The sequence below is a fragment of the Canis lupus genome, chromosome 1, assembly GCF_048164855.1.
Source record: "Canis lupus baileyi chromosome 1, mCanLup2.hap1, whole genome shotgun sequence".
NCBI lineage: Eukaryota > Metazoa > Chordata > Mammalia > Carnivora > Canidae > Canis > Canis lupus.
Genome location: NC_132838.1, coordinates 118249119 through 118262898, shown reverse-complemented (window position 1 = coordinate 118262898; position 13780 = coordinate 118249119). Strand labels below are relative to the sequence as shown.

Here is a 13780-nt window from a genome sequence, read left to right as displayed (position 1 = left end):
TTGTTAAGCACCAGAGAGTTCACACTGGAGAAAAACCTTATGCATGCAGTGAATGTGGGAAAAACCACATCAGAAGGGCCTACCTTGTTCCACATAAAAAACTTCACACAGGAGAATGAAGCTAGTGTGGGAAAACCTATAGCAGCAAACACACATTTGCTTAACACCAGAGGGTCCACACTGGAGAAGGGCCTTATGAGTGCAGCAGATGTAGGAAATTGTTTAGTTTTAACTCCAGCCTTATGGTACACCAGTGAATTCACAGTAGAGCAAGGCCATATGAGTACAGTGAATGTAGTAAATTATTACTCCAACCTTATCATGCACTGAAGAATTAGTATTATAGGAAGGCCTTATGAATGCAGCAGATGTGGGAAAGCCTTCAGCTACACGCACAGACTTGTTCAACATAAGAGAATTCACAATGGAGAAAGACCTCATGAGTGTAGTGAATGTGATAAAGCCTTGAGCCAGAAATAGACTTGTTCAGCACCAGAAAAGCCACACTAGTGAGAGATCTTATGAATGTAGCAAATGTGGAAAATTCTTTAGGCAGAGCTCTGGCCTTACTGCCCACCAAAGACAGGTGGGACAGCCTTAAGCTAATGGCCTTTCCTTTTTTTTTTTTTCCCCCAGATTTTATTTATTTGTGAGAGAGAGCACACAAGCAGTGGGGAGAGGGAGAAGCAGGCTCTCCACTGAGGAGGAATCCCAACATGGGACTTGGTCCCAGGACCCTCAGATTATGACTTGAGCTGAAGGAAGCCACTTAACCGACTGAGCCACCAAGGCACCCCTAATGGCCTTTCCTTATTTGATACTGGAATGTTCAAACTGGACAAAGGCCTTTGGAGTGCAGAGTGTGTGCTATCTGCTTGGTTAACATGCGTGGCACCAAGGAGAAGTTCAGACAGTAGCCTTTCTGAAGTACCCATGAACCAGAAGGTATATCTCATACATCTGAATAAGCTTTCGGGACCTGCATTGCACTTTCTGACCTGCCCAAAGCCCATGCCAGAGTTAAATCACTGCCAGTACCTGTGGCAGAAACCATCTCACCTATACTGGCTGACAAATGTACATCAGGTTACTCAATGTGCTCAGGGAAGGTGGGCCTCTCTACTCACTCTTTCCATTTCCCTGGAGGAAATCATGAGTTCACTGGCCATTGAAGGTCACCATAATTACATTCACACACTGAGTGTGATTAGTAGAGTTTGGGAAGCAAACTAGAGAGGACATGCCCCCATCCAAAGGTGCTTCCAAAAATATTCTGGTCACTGTAACAGTGAAGGATGAGGATATAGAGATAGTCTCACAAATTCTAGATTTATGTCTCTTATTGACAAGGTCGCTGGCAGAGCAAATCTTAAAGTATTCTGAATAGCTGATGCTATTTGGTCTTTTTTACTTCAAAGCTGCCATTACACAGGCAAGAAAATGGAGACAGGAATAAGAGAGATCATAGCCCAAAGGTGTGACTTTTGTGACTCTCAGACTGTCTTTATTCTTTCTTTCCATTGAATCAGGGCTGCTGCCAAGGGATGAGGATAATTATGGTTGATCCGGTTTTTCAAGAGAAGCAGGAAATCCAGATTTTTATCCGGAACTATTTTTTAAAAGCTCTATTGAGATATCATTGATGTACCATGAACTGTGCACAAAGTATAAAATGTTATGTTTTTTCTTATGTATATGCCCATGAAACCATCACCATAATCATGATATCGAATGTATTTTTCACTCTCAAAATTACCTCATCCCTCTTTAGAATCCCTCTGTCCCTCCCTCCCTGGTTCCCCATACTCATGAGCATTGATTTTCTATCTTCATTATAAACTTCCTTTTCCAGAATTTTATATAAATGGAATACAAAATGTTTACTCTTTTGTCTTTTTCCCTCTGACACAGTAATTATTTTAAGATTCCTCCATGTTACATGTACTTTGTTAGATATTTGGGTTGATTCTAGTTTAGAGCTTTTATGAATATAGATGCTATGGAGATTCATGTATGAATCTTTCTCTTGGGTTAATACTTAGGAGCAAAAGGCTTGAGTGTCTCATCTGTACCCATGGCATTTTAATTTATGGAGGTGATAGAGTGACGACACAGCGGGGTCAGTGCCAGGTGAAAGAATTTTTTACTTTGTTTCCCAAGGGAAGAGGGAATACCATGCTATGCGGGGCCACACAGCACCAGAGTTGGTCAGGATGCAGATAAAATGAGGGGAAGGCATAGACCACAGCCTTCATTGGAGTTTCATCAGGAGGGGCAAGGCAGGACAGAGTAAACAGTTAAGGACTGGCTAGTTTGAATAATCCCCATGGGCATTAGACCATAAAATTAATCTCTAATTGTCTAGTATCTGACCCTGGGATGATTTATACCAGACGAATACTGGCTTGGTGTGTCTGAGCCAGTATGTTAAATAAGGGGTAGTTGAAGCCTTGGACTCCGGTTTGTTGGTTTGTATATGAGAGACATGCTCCTGGCTAAACCCTTTATTATCTCAAGAACAGGATAGCCCTGGGACGCGTGGTCTCTTCTTGGACAGCAAGTTTTTTAAGATGTCAAAACATCAATAACGAAAAATTTAAAAATGATAAATGCACATGGGTCAAAGGGTAAGCAGACGTGTATCTCTTTATGAACTGAAAAACTGCTCCAAAATGCTCATACCATTTTGCATTCCCACCAGCAGTGTATGAAAATTTTAGTGCCATTAATAGCACTTGATATGATCAGGTTTAATTTTAGCCATTCTTGTTAAGTGTATAGTGGTATTTCTGTATGACTTTATTTTGTATTTCCCTAATGACTCATGTTTAGAATTTTTATATATGCTTACTGCCACCCTTCTCTTTGCTTAAGTGTTCACATCCTTTGCCTGCTAACATTTCATTCTTCTGTTACTGAGTTTTGAGAATTTTTTAAAAAGATTTTGTTTATTTATTCATGAGAAACACAGAGAGAAAGGCAGAGACAGGCAGAGGGAGAAGCAGGCTCCATGCAGGGAACCTGATGGTGGGACCTGATCCCGGGACTCCAGGATCATGCTCTGGGCTGAAGGCAGGCACTAAACCGCTGAGCCACCAGGTGTCCCCTGAGTTTTGAGAGTTCTTAATAACTTAGGTTCAAGTCCATAACCAGATATTTGTCAATGTAGTATGGCTTGTTTCTCTGGGTTTTTATTTTTTGTTGTTGTTGTTCTCTTAACAGAGTTCCTCCTGTAGCAGAAAATTTTAATGCTGAGTCCAGTGTATTTTTTCCCCCTTTTACTAAATGGTGTCTTATATAAGAAGTCTTTGCCTAACATGAGAAAATTCTCTCCTGTGTTCTTAATGGAGGGTTTATAGTTTTAGGCCATTTTGAGGTAATTCTAGTATTGTGTAAAATTTGGGATCAGAGTTCTTAAAAAAAAAAGACACCTAATTATTTCATAACATTCATTGGAAGGACTATCTTCCAATTCTAATTAATTGCCTTTGCTCTTTTCTTAAAAATCAATTGATCTTAAAAGCTACTCTTTCTCTGGACTTTTTTTCAATCTACATTTTTGCAAATATCTTAAAGTTTTAACATGATTTTTAAATATTTCTTAAAATCAGGCAATGTGGTTTTCTAACTTTGTGATTCTTAAATTTGTTTCAGCTATTCTAAGTCCTTTGCATTTCTATATGAATTTTAGACTCTTCTTGTCAATTTCTAAAGCATGCTTGGGTTTTGATTGGGATGAGAAATAGATCTTTCTTACTTTTTAATTCAAGTATAATTAACATGCAGTGTTATATCAATTTCAGGTGTAAAATATAATGATTCAACAATTCTGTACACATTACTTAGTGCTCATCATGTTATCTTTATCCCCTTCACTTATTTCACCTATTCCCTCAACTCCCTGCTGCAACCACTAGTTCTCTGTGTGAATCTTTTTCTCTTTGTTCATTTGTTTCCTAAATTCCATATATGAATGAAGTCATATGGTATTTGTCTTTCTCTGCCTAACTTATTTCACTTAGCATTATACTGACTCTATCCATTTAACAAATGGCAAGATTTCATTCTTCATTCTTTTTTTTTATTTCATTCTTTTTTCATGACTAATATTCCATTGTGTGTGTGTGTGTGCGTATCACCTCTTTATTCATCTATAGATTGATACTTGGGTTGCTTATATATCTTAGCCATTGTAAATAGGGGTGCAAATATCTTTTTGACTTTATTTTTGTATTATTAGGGTAAAAGCCCAGTAGTGGAATTACTGCATCATATGGTAGTTCTACTTTTATTTTATTTTGTAGTTTTATTTTTAATTTTTTGAGGAACCTCCATACTCCTTTCCACAGTGGCTGTACCAATGTGCATTCCCAGCAACAGTGCACAAGGGTTCTTTTTCCCTCACCAACATTGTCTCCTGTGTTTTTATTTTAGCTATTCTGACAGGTGTGAGATGTTACCTCATTGTGGTTCTGATTTGTATTTCTCTGATGATGAATGATGTTGAGCATCTTTTAATGTATTCATTGGCTATCTGTATGCTTTCTTTGGAGAAATATCTGTTCATGTCTCTACTCATTTTTAAATTGGATTGTTTTTTGGTTTTGGGTTGTGTAAGTTCTTTATGTATTTTGGATACTAAACCTTTATTGGATATATCATTTCCAGATAACTTTTCCCATTCAGTAGGGCTTTTTGTTTTGTCAGTTATTTCCTTTGCTGTGCAGTTCATTATTTTGATGTACTCTTAGTAGTAGTTTGTTTTTGCTTTTGTTTCCCTTGCCTTAGGAGACATATTTAAAAATGTTGCTATGCCCAGTGTCAGAGAAGTTATTCCCTGTGTTCTCTTCTAGGATTTTTATGGTTTTAGGTCTCACATTTTTGGTTTTTAATCCACTTTGGGTTTTTTTTGTGTGTGTGTGTGTGTATGGTAATAAGCGGTCCAGTTTTCCCAACATCATCTGATGAAGAGACTCTTTCCCATTGCATATTATTACCTTTTTGTAGATTGGCCATATAATCATGGGTTTATTTCTGACCTCTAGTCTGTCTTACTGACCTATGTGTCTATTTTCATTCTAGTACCATACTGCTTTGATCACTATAGCTCTGTAGTATTATCTTGAAATCTGGAATTGTGATATCTCTAGCTTATTTATTTATTATAGAGAGAGAGCAAGAGAGAAAAAGCAAGCACACAAGTAGCGGGAGGAGAGAGAGAAACAGGTTCCCTGCCAAGCAGGGAGGTTTGGACCATTGTGTTTTCATTTTTATTTGTTCCTATGTACTTTTTTTTTCTTTAGAGATCTTATTTATGAGAGAGAGAGAGAGAGAACAAGCAGGGTGAGAGGCAAAGGGAGAGGGGGAAGCAGACTCCCCACTGAGCACAGAGACCAATGTGGGACTTGATCCCAGGTCCTGGAGATCATGACCTGAGCTAATGACAGACACTTAACCATCTGAGCCACCCAGGCACCCCTGTTTCTATGTAACTTTTATTCTTTAATCTCCTGGTTGACCCACTCATTGTTAGTATTTAGTTCCATGTTATTTAAGCACCCTGTATTTATGGTCTTTCCAGATTTTTTCTTGTGGTTGGGTGCATAAATAATTTACAATCGCTATATCTTCTTGTTGGATTGTATCTTTGTAATAACATAGTATCCTCCTTGGTCTCGTTACAGACTTTGTTTTGAGATCTATTTTGTCCAATTTAAGTATTGCTACTCTGCTTTCTTTTGACATTGATTTGCACGATGTTTCTTTACCCCCACTTTCAATTTTCAGGTGTTTAGGTCTGAAATTAGTCTCTTGTGGGCAGGATACAGATGGGTCTTGTTTTTTTTATCCATTCTATCACCATGTGTCTTAGGATTGGCATATTTAGTTCATTTGTATTCAGAGTAATTATTGATATGTATTTATTGTCATTTTATTTGTTTTGTGGGTGTTTCTGAATATTTCTCTGATTTATTTTAAATATTTTATTTACTCATGAGAGAGAAAAAGAGGCAGACACATAGGCAGAGGGAGAAGCAGGCTACTACCCATGAGGAGCCTGATGCAGGACTCAATCCCAGGACCCTGGGATCATGACCTGAGCCGAAGGCAGATGCTCAACCACTGAGCCAACCAGGTACCCCTCTCTGATTCTTGTCTTTCATGGCTTGCTGATTTTCTTTCGTGATATATTTGGATTTCTTTTTGTTTCTTGCATATATATTAGTGCTTTTTGATAGTTACTATTAGGTTTATATAGGACTTCTTCATAAATCTACATTAAGTTGATGGTTGTTTTAAGTTTGAACTCCTTGTTTACCATTCTTCTCAAATTTTAGGTATATGTTGTCATGTTTTGCATCCTTTTACCTTGTGATTTCCTTGATTTTTTTTTTTCACAGAAGTTATCTATTTTTACTGCTTTGTGTTTCCTATGCTCATATTGTCACTTTTGGTCTCTCCTTTCCACCAAAAAGTCTCCTTGGATATTTATTGCAAGGCTGGTTTAGTGGTCATGAACTCCTTTAGTTTTTGTCAGGGAAACCTTTTTTTTTTTTTTTTTAAACAACAACAACAAACCTTTATTTATTTGAGAGGGAGAGCACAAGCAGGCAGAGAGGCAGGTAGAGGGGGAGAGAGAAGCAGACTGCCTGTTGTGCAGACAGCCTGACATGGGCCTGACCCTGGGATCATGACCTGAATCAAAGGCAGACACATAACCAACTGAGCCATCCAGGTGCCCATGTCTGGGAAACTATTAATCTCTCCTTCTATTCTGAATCATAGCCTTACTGGATAGACTGTTCTTGGCTGCAGATTTTTCCTATTTAGCACTTTGAATAGATCATGCCATGTTCTACTGGCTTGCAAAATTTTTGCTGAAAAATTCCATGCTAGCTTTATTGGGTTTCCCTTGTATGTTACTGTTTTCTTTTGTCTCTTTTAAATTTATTTATCACTATATCATGACGTGGGCCAAAGACAGCCCAGACTGAGCCACCCAGGTGCCCCTTCAAATAGATTTTTGTGTCCACTTCTCTTTCTTCTTCTAAGAACCGTGTAATATGAATGTTATTACATTTGATGGAATCACTGAATTCCCTAAGTCTATTCTTGGTTTGCATAATTCTTTTCTCTCTTTCTTCAGCTTGATTACTTTCCAGTACTCTGTCTTCTAGGTCATTAATTTGTTCCTCTGCTTCTTCCAGCCTGCTGTTCATTCTGTCAAGTATGCTTCTCATTTAGTTTGAGTTGACGTTGTTCTTCATCTGTGTGTTAAGGGTCTCATTCGTGTTTTCCACTCTTCTGAAGTCCAGCAAGTATCCTGATTGCTTTCTATTTTATTGCTTATCCTATTGCTTTTCTCTATCAAGCATGTTACTTATATCTGCTGCTTAAGTTAGACCTCTGGCTGTGGTCTTGTCCTATTCTTTCATTTGAAATAAGTTTCTCTCTCCTTACTTTGTCTCTCTGTTTCTCTGTTAGGAAGCACATCTCTGTCTTCTTGCCCTTGAAAGTAGTGACTTTATTAAAAAGAGGTCCTGGAGTACCCTGTAGTGCAATATTCCCTGTTCAGAATCTGGCCCTTCAGAAGAGTATCCTATGTGTGTTGCTTATATCCTGTTGCATCTGAGTCACTTTTTCCTTTCACCGTGGTAGTGTGCACTGACTCTCTGCCAATTGTGGGCTATGCTTGTTCTCTGTGGTGTTACTGGCCCCAGGAAGGCTCTGAGCTTGGTTATTTTCCATTAGTCTTCCAGGTCATTAATTTACTTCTCTGTGTCACTGAGACTACTATTTATTCCATAAAGTGTGTTTTTAATTTATAGCATTATTGATCACTATTCGGTTCCTTTGTATCTCTGTGTTAAATGTCTCAACAATTTCCTCTATTCTCTTCTCTAGTGAGTATCTTTATCATAATTAAGTCCTCTATCAGGCATATTACTGATTTCCATTTAGCTTACTTCTCTTGCTGTGGTTGGTCCTCTTCTTTCATTTAAGACATATTTCTGTTTTCTCATTTTATCTAACTCTGTTTCTGTGTTTTGAAAAATAAGCTTCTTTTGATGTTAATAATAGTCTTATGAAGATGTCATCCTTTATTGCTCTACAGAGCAGTGTTCCCTATGTTTGTTATGCGTGCTCTGCTATTGAGTATTGGCCTCTTTTTCCTTCAGTCCAGTTGTCTGCAGATGCTTTCCTTGCCTATTGTGGGCAGTGTTTGATCCCCAGTGGGAGTGGGGAGCATTTTAACAAGGTGTGCAGTGGTCTGCCTGTGAAATGATAGCTGTCCCTGCTGGAACTGAGGTCCTGCCTGCAAAACACACAGGTTGGGACATGTGGCATTGGCAGGGTTTGTGCTGGTCTTCTAGTAAATGGGGTCTACAGCACCAGGAGTAAGGTGAGCAGGACTAGAAAGGGCAGATCTGGTGAAGTGTTGTAGGAGTGGCAGGCAAGTTAGGTAATGAGTATTGGTGCTATATTGTTTCCCTCAGGTAGCTGTTGTTTATGCTGAGGTTGGAGAAGGGAAATGGTGCCTGGCAGCTCCTTTGTTCACTCATGATTCCTGTCTGTTCAGGTCATGCTCTGGGATGAGCAAATCACTCTCACTTCCCTCTGCTCCTGGTTTTCCAAACTGCTGGTTCTGATATTCCTGTATTGGCTGTTTGTCATGCGCTGTCTCTTTAAGGATGGGGATCCTGCTTCCTAACATCCTCTCTGCTCTCCCAGAGCCAAGCCATCTATTCTTTGGAATTCCAGTCTTTAGCTCCTGCTGGTTACAGGAATTCTTCAAGTTTTGGTCCCTCTTGCTTTCAAAGGTAAATGTTATGCATACCCATCCTGTATGTGGGTTTGTGGGGTGAAAGTCTGTTTTTCATCCTTCTCAGTGCTATTAACCCCCTCCCTACCATGGATGGCCATGTCCATTTTGCTCCTAAACCACATCTTCACCTTGCCTGCCTTCTTTGATGTGGTCTCTTTTCTACCTTAAAAAAAATTTTTTTTAAAGATTTTATTTATTCATGAGAAACACAGAGAGGGAAGCAGAGACATAAGCAGAGGGAGAAGCAGGCTCCCTGTGGGGAGCCTGGTGTGGGATTCAATCCCAGAATCCTGGGATCACAACCTGAACCAAAGGCAGACGGTCAACCACTGAGCCACCCAGGTGCCTCTAAGAAAAAAAAATTTTTAACATAGGCTCCATGCCCAATGTGGGGCTTGAATTCATGACCCTGAGATCAAGTGTTGCATGCTCTACTACGCCAGCTAGACACCTCTCTTTTCTACCTCCACCTAGTTGTGGAGTTTATTCTGCTAGTTTTTGGACTGTCCTGAGTTATTTCCACTGATGTGTTATCTAGTTGTATCTGTGGGATAAGGTGCAATTAAGGCCTCCTGCTCTGCATCTTCACAGCCCCATAAGTTCTTATTTCTTGTATAATAAACTATTAGTTCCTTTTAGTAGATTCTGGTAATATGTTACTAGGTCAAAGGATACATGTATCGTACATTTTAAAGTGCTGGTTGCCAGATTACTATTCAAAATATTTATAAAGGATTGACAGCTCCACCAGCAATACAAATTCTTGTAACAGTTGATATTGAGTCATTTTACTTTATGACACATTTTAACTTTTATTGTAAGGGGTTATATTACATCTCTTGCTAGAGGAAAACTTTTTCCCATGCTGTGAGAATTGAAGGTAGTATCATGTGTTTGTAATAAGTAGTGTTACAACTTGCCTGCCATCTGTCCAACTTGCTTGCCATCTGAAAATTTAAGTTCCCCAAGTTGTGTAATAAGTTTAAAAAGTGTTATTTTTTAAAACAGAATCCAATTTTAGGATGAGACCTATTTATGCTAAATATAGTTTGACCATCTGCCTATGATAGGCATGGTCACATTTCTCTTAATTATGCAGTGATCAGCTTTAATGCTTTATTCATTTAGGATAGCACCCCTAGCATAGGAGCTGGAATTCACTAATATGAAGAGTTGAATGGTCTTGGACAATAGAAGGATCCCCAACCCTTATCTTTAAGGAGGCAGGGTTAAAAAGTTAGGAGAGATTTACCAGGGCTCATAACAGTGAGCGGATACATGAGGAAAAGATTGAAAGGAAAGCACGGGATTCTACTTGGCTCCTTGTTGCATGTAAATACTGGGATTTCTGAATTTGAATCCATATGCAAAATGAATTTGAGAACACTTACCTTGTTTTGTGCCACACTTTCTGCTATGTTGCACATTATTTTGGGATTGATTGGTTGAGGCTGTCTTGTTCCTGATTCTGTCCACAATCACACTTAGTTATAGTTAAGTGCTTAAATAATTAGAAGAATGAGTTTTGTTTTTTGGGGGGTGGAGCTAGATTTTGTTTTTGTCATACCTGAAACTAGTGTCCCACTTAAAACCTTTTTTAAAAATTATTCAAGTATAGCTGATGTGCAAGTGCTAGGCAAGTTTCAGCTGTACAACACTGATCCCACAATTCTACACATTTAGCAATGCTCACCATAAGTGGAGTTACCATATCAACATATATCATTGTAGTATTACTGACTGTATTCTCTATACTGTGCTTTTTACCTCTATGACTTATTTTATAACTGGAAGTTTGTACCTCTTAATCTTGTTCACCTATTTCACAATCCCCTCCCTCACCTGCTCCCCGTGGCAACCATCAGTTCTATATATTTATGAATTTGGCTTTGTCCATTTTGTTTTTTTTAGTGTATTTTTTTTAAAGATTTTATTTACTCATGAGACACACACAGAGATAGAGAGAAGCAGAGGGAGAAACAGGCTCCATTTCCATGCGGGGAGCCCAACGTGGGACTCGATCCCCGGTCTCCAGGATCACACCCCTGGCTGCAGGTGGCGCTAAACCGCTGAGCCACACGGGCTGCCCTGATTTTTAGTTTAAATGTGTCGGTGAAATCATATGGCATATGCCTTTTTCTTTCTTACTTCACTGACTGTAATACCCTCTAGATCGATCCATCCATGTCATTATAAATGGCAAGATCTCATTCTTTATGGGTGAGCAATATTCCATTGGATATACACACACACACACACACCATATCCTTACCCATTCATTTATCAGTGGACTCTTAGGTTGTATACATATTTTGGCTCAAAAATACCCTTAATCCTTCAATCAACATAGGGGTGCATATGTTTTTTCAAATTAATGTGTTTGTTTTTATTGGGCATATACCCAGTAGTGGACTTACTGGATCTAATATTTCTATTTTTTCAAATTTATTTTTTAAGATTTTATTTATTCATGAGAGACACAGAGAGAGGCAGAGACAGGAGAAGCAGGCTCCATGCAAGGAGCCTGATGTGGGACTTGATCCCAGGACTCTAGAATCACGCCCTGAGCTGAAGGCAGACACTCAACCATTGAGCCATTCAGGTGTCCTTGATATTTCTATTTTTAATATTTGGAGGAACCTCATACTGTTTTCCACAATGGTTGTACCAATTTACATTTCCACCCATTTCCACATGTTTGTCTATACTTGTTATTTCTTGTGCATTTAATGCTAGCCCAAATGAAAGTGGTATCTCATTGTAGTTTTGATTTGAATTTCTCTGATAATTAGTGACTTTGAGCATCTTTTCATGTCTCTGTTGCCCAGCTGTATGTATTCTTTCATAAAATGTTCGGGTCCTCTCCCCATTTTTAAATTGGTTTTTGGTGTTGTCTAAGTTCTTTAGATATTAGCCCCTTATTAGATATATCATTTGCAGATATTTAGTCCCATTCAGTAGGTTGCCTTTTTGTTTTATTGGTGGTTTCCTTTGTTGTGTAAAACCTCTTTATCCTGGTAAACTCTCAATAGTTTGTGTATTTTTAGGGACACCTGGGTGGCTTAGCAGTTGAGCGTCTGCCTTTGAGTGTAATCCCATGGTCCTGGGATCAAGTCCCACGTCGGGCTCCCTGCATGGAGCCTGCTTCTCTCTCTGCCTACGTCTCTGCCTCTTTCTGTGTCTCTCATGAATAAATAAAATCTTAAAAAAAAATAGTTTGTGTATTTTTCTGTCAGTGATACAGCTTTGTAGTATATCTTCAAATCTGGGATTTTGAGATCTTTAGTTTTGTTCATTTTCAAGATTGCTTTGACTATTTGGGGTCTTTTTTGGTTTCACAGAATTTGTTCTAGTTTGGTGACAAATACTATCGCTTTGTTGATAAGGGACTGCATGAGCCTGTAGATTGCTTTGGGTAGTATGGACATTTTAACAATATTAATTCTTCCAATCCATGAGCATGATGTATGTTTTCCATTCATTTGTGTCATCTTCAGTTTCCTTCATCAGTGTCCTTTAGTTATTGATGTACAGGTCTTTCACCTCCTTGGTTAACTTTACTTCTGGGTGTTTTATTCTTGATGCAATTGTAAATGGGATTGTTTTCTTAATTTCTCCTTCTGCTACTTCATTACTAGTGTATAGAAGTGCAAGAGATTTCTGTATATTAACTTTGTCTCCTATAACTACTGAATTCATCTGTCAATCTTAGTAGCTTTTCTTTTGATGGAGTCTTTAGGTTTTCTATGTATAATATTACGTCATTAGCAGTAAGTAACAGTTTTACTACTTCTTTACCAATCTGGTTGTGTTTTCTTTCTTTCTCTTCTCTGATTGCTGCAGCTAGGACTTCCAGTATTACTTTGAAAAGTTGTGAGACTGGACATCTTTGTCTTACTACTGATCTTAGTGGAAAAGCTTTGTTTTCCTCAGAAAAGAATGAATTTTCAAGTGAACACCACTCAGAAGCATAAGCTCTAACTTTTATAGTGCTCTAACCAGTGTGGAGAAATGTTTTATCCTTTCTGTTGATGTGCACAGAGGGGCTGAGAGTGGGGAAACTTATAGGAATAAGTGCAATGGTATTCCCCAGCCACTAACTGGGTTTATCAAAGTGAGACATATAAAAGGTAAAAAATGAAGGCATTAAAAAGAGAAAAAAATGCTCATAAAGATAAGGATGCTCTGTGTGGCTCTACTCTGCCCTCAGTGGAGCATTTTTTGATAAGTTTTTGATATGAATGTTATAGGACATTCTGCTTATGTCTGTATAAGATAAACACCATGGTGCCATTGGCCTAAACCACAATGCCAAGACAATGCATCACTGGAAGAGAGTTTATTTTTATTTATCCATTCATGAGAGACAGACAGAGAGAGAGAGAGGCAGGCAGAGACACAGGCAGAGGGAGAAGCAGGCTCCATGCAGGGAGCCCAACACGGGACTCGATCCCAGGTCTCCAGGATCAGGCCCTGGGCTGAAGGCAGCACTAAACCACTGAGCCACCTGGGCTGCCCTGCCTTACTAGAAATGTTAACAGAATTCTTTAAGGGGAAAAGAAATGGCCATAATTAGATATAATAAAATTATGAATAGAAAGAAAAATTTAAGAATGTGTTAGAATTTTTATTTTTCAGATTTTATTTATTTGACACACAGAGAGAGCACAAGCAGGGAGAGGGGCAGGCAGAAGAGGTAGAAGCAGGCTTCCTGCTGAGCAGGAGCCCGACGACATGGGGCTCGATCTCAGGACTCTGGGATCATTATGTGAGTTGGAGGCAGATGTTTAACTGACTGAGCCACCCAGGCACCCTAAGAATGTGTTTGAATTTAAATGACCATCAAATTAATTTGGAATGCTCTTTATTTAGGATGGTATATATGAATCTCATGGCTCATGGTAACCACAAACCAGAAGTTATGATAGATACACAAAAAGAAAGCCAAACAAT

General features: G+C 38.7%; 1 protein-coding gene across 3 annotated transcripts in view; it reads left to right on the top strand.

The window, feature by feature from the left end:
- LOC140607211 (uncharacterized) overlaps nt 1-13780 on the top strand; it is a 73236-nt gene that overhangs the window by 25254 nt on the left and 34202 nt on the right. The window contains exon 1 of one of the 3 annotated variants that reach the window (XM_072781754.1): nt 5971-6136. The exons of the other annotated variants lie outside the window; for them this stretch is intronic. The gene's annotated coding sequence lies outside the window, so the exon portion shown is untranslated. Of the gene's footprint in view, nt 1-5970; nt 6137-13780 lie in introns of those variants that run through there. 3 annotated transcript variants of the gene reach the window in all.